The 7,997-nt window shown below is 39.9% G+C and overlaps 1 pseudogene; it reads left to right on the forward strand.

Annotated features, from left to right (window-relative positions):
* The first annotated feature begins 494 nt into the window (after positions 1 to 494).
* On the forward strand, positions 495 to 1,500 carry LOC100394452 (large ribosomal subunit protein eL6 pseudogene; annotated as a pseudogene).
* The last annotated feature ends 6,497 nt before the right edge of the window (positions 1,501 to 7,997 follow it).

Here is a 7,997-nt window from a genome sequence, read left to right on the forward strand (position 1 = left end):
TTGGCAACAGAGCATCAGGCCTGTGGTTCATTTTCTGATACTTCATTGGAAAAAGGGTGGCTCTACTCAGTTGTGTGCTGGTGAACAGGCTCTCAGGGCAGGTTGGGTGGGTGGATAAGTGGGGGATACATAGAGGAAGGAAAGGGGAAAATGGAGGGCCCGATTGGCAGTGTTTGCCATTTTCTGAGGTATAAATACTCCCATCATGTCTGATTTTAAGTAAGATTTAACGTTGGCTTATATAATACTCACAAAAATTATATATATATGTGTATATATATAATTTATATGTGTGTGTGTGTGTATATATATATATATATATATAATTTTTTTTTGAGATAAATCTTCCTCTGTCATCCAGACTGCAGTGTATGATTACAGCTTACTGTAACTTCAAATTTCTGGGCTCAAAGCATCCACCTCAGCCTCCAGGGTAGCTAGGACTACAGGCACATGCTACCACACCAGGCTAATTAAAAAATATATATGTATTTGCTCTTTCCCATCTTGCAAGATGGCGGGTGAAAAAGTTGAGAAGCCGGATACTAAAGAGAAGAAACCTGAAGCCAAGAAGGCTGATGCTGGTAGCAAAGTGAAAAAGGGTAGCCTCAAGGCTAAAAAGCCCAAGAAGGGGAAGTCCCATTGCAGCCGCAATCCTGTTCTTGTCAGAGGAATTGGCAGGTATTCCCGATCTGCCATGTATTCCAGAAAAGCCTTGTACAAGAGGAAGTACTCAGTGGCTAAATCCAAGGTTGAAAAGAAAAAGAAAGAGAAGTTTCTTGCAACTGTTACAAAACCAGTTGGTGGTGACAAAAACGGCGGGACCCGGGTGGTTAAACTTCGCAAAATGCCTAGGTATTATCCTACTGAAGATGTGCCTCGAAAGTTGTTGAGCCACGGCAAAAAACCCTTTAGTCAGCACGTGAGAAAACTGCGAGCCAGCATTACCCCCGGGACCATTCTGATCATCCTCACTGGTTGCCACGGGGGCAAAAGGGTGGTTTTCCTGAAGCAGCTGGCTAGTGGCTTGTTACTTGTGACTGGACCTCTGGTCCTCAATCGAGTTCCTCTGTGAAGAACGCACCAGAAACTTGTCATTGCCACCTCAACCAAAATCGATATCAGCAATGTAAAAATCCCAAAACATCTTACTGATGCTTACTTCAAGAAGAAGAAGCTGCGGAAGCCCAGACACCAGGAAGGTGAGATCTTCGACACAGAAAAAGAGAAATACGAGATTACGGAGCAGCGCAAGATTGATCAGAAAGCTGTGGACTCACAGGTTTTACCAAAAATCAAAGCTATTCCTCAGCTCCAGGGCTATCTGCGATCTGTGTTTGCCCTGACAAACGAAATTTATCTTCACAAATTGGTGTTTTAAATGTCCTAATAATCTAATTAAATAACTGATTACCTTTAAATATATATATGTATTTATAGAGGTGGGGGTCTTACTATGTTGCCCAGGCTGGTATTGACTTCTTGGCCTCTAGCAATCCTCCTGCTTCAGCATTCCAAAATGTTGGGAATAAAAATTCTTAAATATTTAATAATCAATTATCCACAGCATGTAGGAGATGGCTCCATCACACTACTGTGTCTACCTCATTAAGAATCAACAATCTTGGTTTGCTAGTGGGCAAGTATAAATTGACAGCCAAGATATAGTATAATTATATAAAAGTTGAGGTCATTTTTTGGCTCAAAATTAAGCCTAAACAAGCAGCAGAGCCCAGCTTATCCCTAGACCACAAGTTTCTTAGTACTTACTTCTGAAGACACTAAAGTAGGTCTAATAATGGAAAAACTCAGCTATTAATACTTCAAAGAGGTTTATTTATAAAAATCTACAGTCTAAAATTAAGCAAAATAATTATTTTGGAGCAAGACTTATAAGGTTTGGCCATCTCCACACCCAAATCTCATCTTGAATTGTAGCTCCCATAATTTCCACATGTTGTGAGAGGGACCTGGGGGGAGATAACTGAATCATGAGGTCAATTTCCCCCATACTGTTCTCATAGTGGTGAATAAGTCTCATGAGATCTGATGATTTAATAGGGGGGTTCCCCTTTTGCTTGACTTTCATTCTCTCTTGTCCTCTGCCATGTAAGACGTGCCTTTCGCCTTCTGCCATGATTGTGAGGTTTCCCCAGCCACATGGAATGGTGAGTCCATTAAACCTCTTTTTCTTTATAAATTACCCAATCTTGGGTATGTCTTTATCACCAGCATGAAATGGACTAATACAAGGACCATGGAATAGACTGAAACTTAAAAGATGTTTAATCTGATAACCAAATCAACTTATCCCCAGTAATGATTGCCTACTTGGTGGTGCTCTTCTTTTCTCATAAAGTTCAAATATTCTTTCAGGAGTGAGCAGCTATTTCAAATCTTATTTTATTTGAAGCAAATATGAGTTGTTATCTTTTTGGAAGAAAAGCCTTCTGTTTTCTCTGCAAGGTTCTATGTCCATCAGGTGTATGGCTCCCAGAATAGAAAGGGACATTGGCTAGACTCTCTCCTACTTCAAAAAGGAAAAAGATCCTACTTCTTCCTAGAAAATTTTAGGAGCAGTTATTTTTATTTAGCACTGTTTCCTTAAAAATGTCAGAAATGTGTGAGTAAAATGTGTTAGTAAATTACTATTTGAGCCGGGTGTGGTGGCTCATGCCTGTAATCCCGGCACTTTGGGAGGCCAAGGTGGGTGGATCACTTGAGGTCAGAAGTTTGAAACTAGCCTGGCCAACATGGCAAAACCTTGTCTCTATTAAAAATATAAAAATCAGCCGGGTGTGGTGGTGCACCCCTGTAGTCCTAGCTACTTGGTAGGTTGAAGCACAAGGATCTCCTGAACCCGGGAAGCAGAGGTTGCAGTAAGCAAGATGGTGCCACTGCACTCCAGCCTGGGTGACAGAGTGAAACTGTCTAAAAAAAAATGCTATTTGAAATAATCATCTCTATGGGCTTCCCATACCACTATGTCATAAACAAAACAAAACAAACAAACAACAAAACAACTACTTAAGGCTGGGCATGGTGGTGCACACCTGTAATCCCAGCACTTTGGGAGGCCCAGGTGGGTGGACCACCTGAGGTCAGGAGTTCACAACCAGCCTGACTATCATGGTGAAACCCTGTCTCTACTAATTACAAAAAAAAATTAGCCAGGCATTGGTGGCACATGCGTATAATCTGAGCTGCTAGGGAGGCTGAGACAGGAGAATCCCTTGTACCTGGGAGGCGGAGGTTGCGGTGAACTGAGATCACGCCATTGCACTCCAGCCTCAGCAACAAGAGCAAAACTCCATATCAAAAAAACAAAACAGCAACAACAAACCCTGCTTATTATACAAAACGAATAACTTGCATTTGTATAGTAGAAAGGTTAAGAGTAATCTGGAGTTTGAATAGATGTTTATTTGCACATTTAATGGGTAATGTGACTTTAAGCAAGTTATGTAGCATCTCTAAGACTTAGGATCCTCATTTGTTAAATGGACATAAAAATAGCAACTACTTCATGGAGCTGTTGTGAGAATTAAATGAGACAATATAAATATGGCACTTAGCATAGGCTTGGCATTTAGTAGGTACACAACAAGTCAAAGACTTATTGTTAGATTGTTATTCTTTTGGCCCTTTACAAGGGTCTTTAATCAACTCAACCTCACATAATATTTTATTATTATGGTGGGAAATACACAAGATAAGTATTAGTAGAGCCCTTTTAAAGATAAGGAAATGAAGGCCTGGAAAGATTAAGAATGTGCCCAAAGTGGAATAGATGCTTGATGACAGAGCTGGGACATGCATTTTACTGTTTTATATAAAATTAACCGTAACACTAATTTGCTGATTCAAAATAGGATTGAACTATTAAATCCCAGTAAAACTTGTATTCTAATCAGAAGGCTTTTTAAATTCATGAATAAGGTAAATGTTGCTAGACACTGATTTTGGAAATTCTATTTTCCTTAAAAATAATCACAAATTTCTTCTATTAGCAGCAGCAGCAGAAATTACTTCTAAATATTAAACACTTTACATGCTTATATATGTGTGTTTTAAATGTATGTTAAACATTAAATTAAATTATTAATTAATTTTGAAACAGGGTCTTGCTCTGTCTCCCAGGCTGGAGTGCAGTGGCCATATAAGCTCACTGCAACCTGCGTCTACCAGGCTCAAGCGATCCTCTCATTTCAGCCTTTCAAGTAGCTGGGACCACAGGCACATGCCACCATGCCTGGCTAATTTTTGTATTTTTAGTAGAGATGGGGTTTCACCATGTTGCCCAAGCTGGTCTCAAACTCTTGAGCTCAAGCCTCAGCCTCCCAAGTGCTGTGATTATAGGCGTGAAGCCACTGTGCCAGCCTGTTAAACACTTTGTATCTCTTTCGATCCTCAGAATCACCCTCTGAGGTAGGCATTATATTCTTTTTATGGATAGTAATACTGTAATAGCTAATATTTATGGCCATTTTGTCTGCATCAAACATTGTGCCATGTATTTTACGTTCATTATCTCATTTTCATCAGCCCAACAACCTTCTGAGATATGGAGCCACTATTATTATCCCAGTTTGCTAATGGAGAGAATATGCAGGCAAATTTGCTATTAGAATTGACAAACAGGAAACTTTTTATTATACCTTGTTTTATTCTGCTTAATTATGTAATTTAAAGGTCCTGCGAGGATTATTTTGTTAGAGCCAGTCCCATTAAAAATAATCACTGAAGACTGGGCACAGTGGTTCACACCTGTAATCCCAGCACTTTGGGAGGTTGAGGCAGGTGAATCAGGAAGTCAGGAGTTCTAGCACAGCCTGGTTAACATGGTGAAACCCCATCTCAACTAAAAATACAAAAAATTAGCTAGGTGTAGTGACGGGCGCCTATAATCCCAGCTACTCAGGAGGCTGAGTCAGGAGAATCACTTGAACCCAGAGGTGGAGGTTGCAGTGAGCCGAGATAGTGCCACTGCACTCCAGCCTGGGTGACAGTGTGAGACTCTGTTTCAAAATAATAATAATAATAATAATAATAGAAGTAGAGATTGAGGAAAAAACAGTCGTCAGGGCAAAATCATGCTTAAAAGTATTCTTGCACATTCTTTTTTTTTTTTTTTTGACAGGGTCTTACTCTGTCACCCAGGCTGGAGTGCTGTGGTGCAATCGAGGCTCACTGCACTCTCTGTTCTCTGTCCCGCGGGCTCAAGTGATCCTCCCACCTCAGGCTCCCAAGTAGCTGGGACCGCAGGCCTGTGCCACCATGCTCGGCCATCTATTCTTAACACTTAGTAACACATCATAGGTTTTCCAAAGATAAAAACAGTGGTGGGGGTCAAAGAAGTATGTTGTGTCAGGGCATATGTTGCTATTAATAAAACTCTCTGCAGGAAGTATATGCAGACAGCTCACAAAAACAGGAAAGTCACTCAGGAACCTGGTTTAAAACTCCTGGTCTGAACGCATGAAATTGCCCTGAAGTCATAGGGAGTAGGTAGCACAGATTAGAAGTAAGGGAAGAGCATAGTGTTTTTTGTTATACTTTAACTCATACAATTCTGTACTTTTGATCCTGTGAAGACAGATCTAGAAAGACTTATTATTAGAACTTTTTACACCAATCCCTCCATTTTGCAGATAAAGAAACTGAGATCAAAGTTGGATGACATCTAGTGTTTTTGCCTGCTCAATTCCATGGGATGGGTTATTACCAGAAGAAGTTATAAACTCTTATTAAATTTTTTTTGGTGGGGGTGGACTTTCCTGACTCATGGTCTTTTTAGCACAGAGAGGGATGTTCTCATCTCCAGCTCCAGGGTTGGGCATGGATCAGGCACAGACAAACAGGGTCACATTAATGCACTCACTGACAGGTATGTGGCATATCTGAATTGATTTAGTACAGAAGGAAAGGTAAATCCAAGACCACACAGTTAATGCCAAAGGTAGGACTATATTCCGAGTCTCCCACCTCTAAGCCCAGTGATCTTTTCATGCTACCTTGCTACAAAACATACATAAGATAAAAAAAATGTTCTTACTAATTTAAAAAGTAGTTGTATTTCAGTGCTGATATACCAGACTGTCTCAGGTCTGCAGGACTTCCTGTTTGTACGTTAGGTACCTGGAACATAAGCCCACATTTCCTTTCATGTCCTTAAAGAGAGTAATGATTTATAGCAGGGTAAAGAGGGTACAATGATCACTTACTTTATATTCAATGTTCCTCTAAGGCCATTTACAAAAATTATCTTGTGCCACCAGGATACCGCTATTCATTTTAGGCAATTAATGATTACACTACGACTTATAACCATTTGAAAAGGAAACTGGGAAAAAATGGGAGGGAGTATTCCATAATGCTTAGAGTGGTCTTATTGGAGAGACTGAATTATGGTAATTTCCCTTCGTTCTTTTATTTCCCTGGTTTGGGGGGAAATATAATATTTCAAAAGTAAATAAGCTGATTCTTTTGTAATAATCTGATTATACAAAGGCCAATTAGCTATGCATCAAATTATTCAATCCCCTTGCTACTTTCTTACAATTCCCTCCTGTCTCTGTTTCGGCCATTCATTGCCTCCTTAATTCTGTCTAGGAGAAAAAGTTGTGAGCCTCAAGCCAGATGATATTCTGCCTATTTCAGGACATAGTTTTCATAAGAGTACCTATAAGAAGGTGTGGCTGGATCAGGGCCAGTCCACAGGGCGCCCAGGAAGGCTGCAAACACCCAGGAAAAGTGAGCAATAAAGAAGAGCAGTTTAAGGATTACCCTTATTGATTTTTAATTAACCATAGTAACATGCCCTTTTATGACCTCAGGAAAGTGGGAGTTGGCAGTACTGTACTTAACAGTCATAATATTTGGGTGTCACACCAGATCTCAAACACAAAATGTCTAAACTGAATCCTGTATCTTCCCCTTCCTGAAACAGTTACACATTACATTCCCATCTCTATGCATGACTTCCATCATCCAATCAGCCAGAAATATGGAACATAATTATCCTCAACTCTTCCTCACTGGCTATACCTAATAATCATCAAGTCCCTCTTCTGTCTTCTTCACCATTCTCAGGTTGCTACCTCATCAATTGCTGTGTGGACTAACATAATTAACAGTTTCTCAGCCACCAGTCTCCTCCTTCCTTCAGTCCTTCACAATGATCTTTCAAATAAATGGCAAATCCAGTTTGAAAGTGAAGGAGAGAAAGGACTCAAGGGTCACTCCAAGGTTTCTGAGCAAAGCAGCTGAGGGATTAATGATGCCATTTACTGTAATATGGAACATTGGAAAAAGAGGTCCTAGAAGAAGACAACAAATTCAGTTTTGGATACACTGAGCTTGAAGTGCATGTAGGGTACGCGTCTGTCCTATAATAAAATTTATCACATGACAAAGTAATGATCATTTGGAGGTCTCTTTCTGTTCTTAGATTGGAAGTGTTTTAAAGGTATGAATCAATTTTTATTACATATTCAGCACTTTTTGCAGTGCCTGGCACAATAAATGTTTGTTAAGTTGCAATCCTTTCTAAGTTAACATATGTGGGAGCTTAAATTGCTATGTATTATATGCATTATGTGATTTTCAGGCTGGGGGATGGCGCCTCATGCCTGTAATCCCAGCACTTTGGGAAGCTCAGCCAGAAGGATTGCTTGAGCCAGAAGTTTGAAAGCAGCCTGGGCAGCATAGTAAGACTCCATCTCTAAAAGAAAAAAAAAAAAAATTAGCTGGGTGTGGTGGTGTACAGCTGTAGTCCTAGCTACTCAGGAAGCTGAGGTGGGAAGATCTCTTGAGCCTGGGAGGTCTAAGCTGCAGTGAACAATGATTGTGCCCCTGGACTCCAGCCTAGGCAAGAGTGTGAGACCCTGTCACAGAAATAAAATAAAATAATTTTCATTAAAAAAAATGTAACTCATATCACAGGGCTAATTCCCTTAATATATAAATAATTATTATAAAATTTAAAAAAATGATCA

This window comes from Callithrix jacchus, chromosome 2, assembly GCF_049354715.1.
Source record: "Callithrix jacchus isolate 240 chromosome 2, calJac240_pri, whole genome shotgun sequence".
Classification (NCBI taxonomy): Eukaryota; Metazoa; Chordata; class Mammalia; order Primates; family Cebidae; genus Callithrix; species Callithrix jacchus.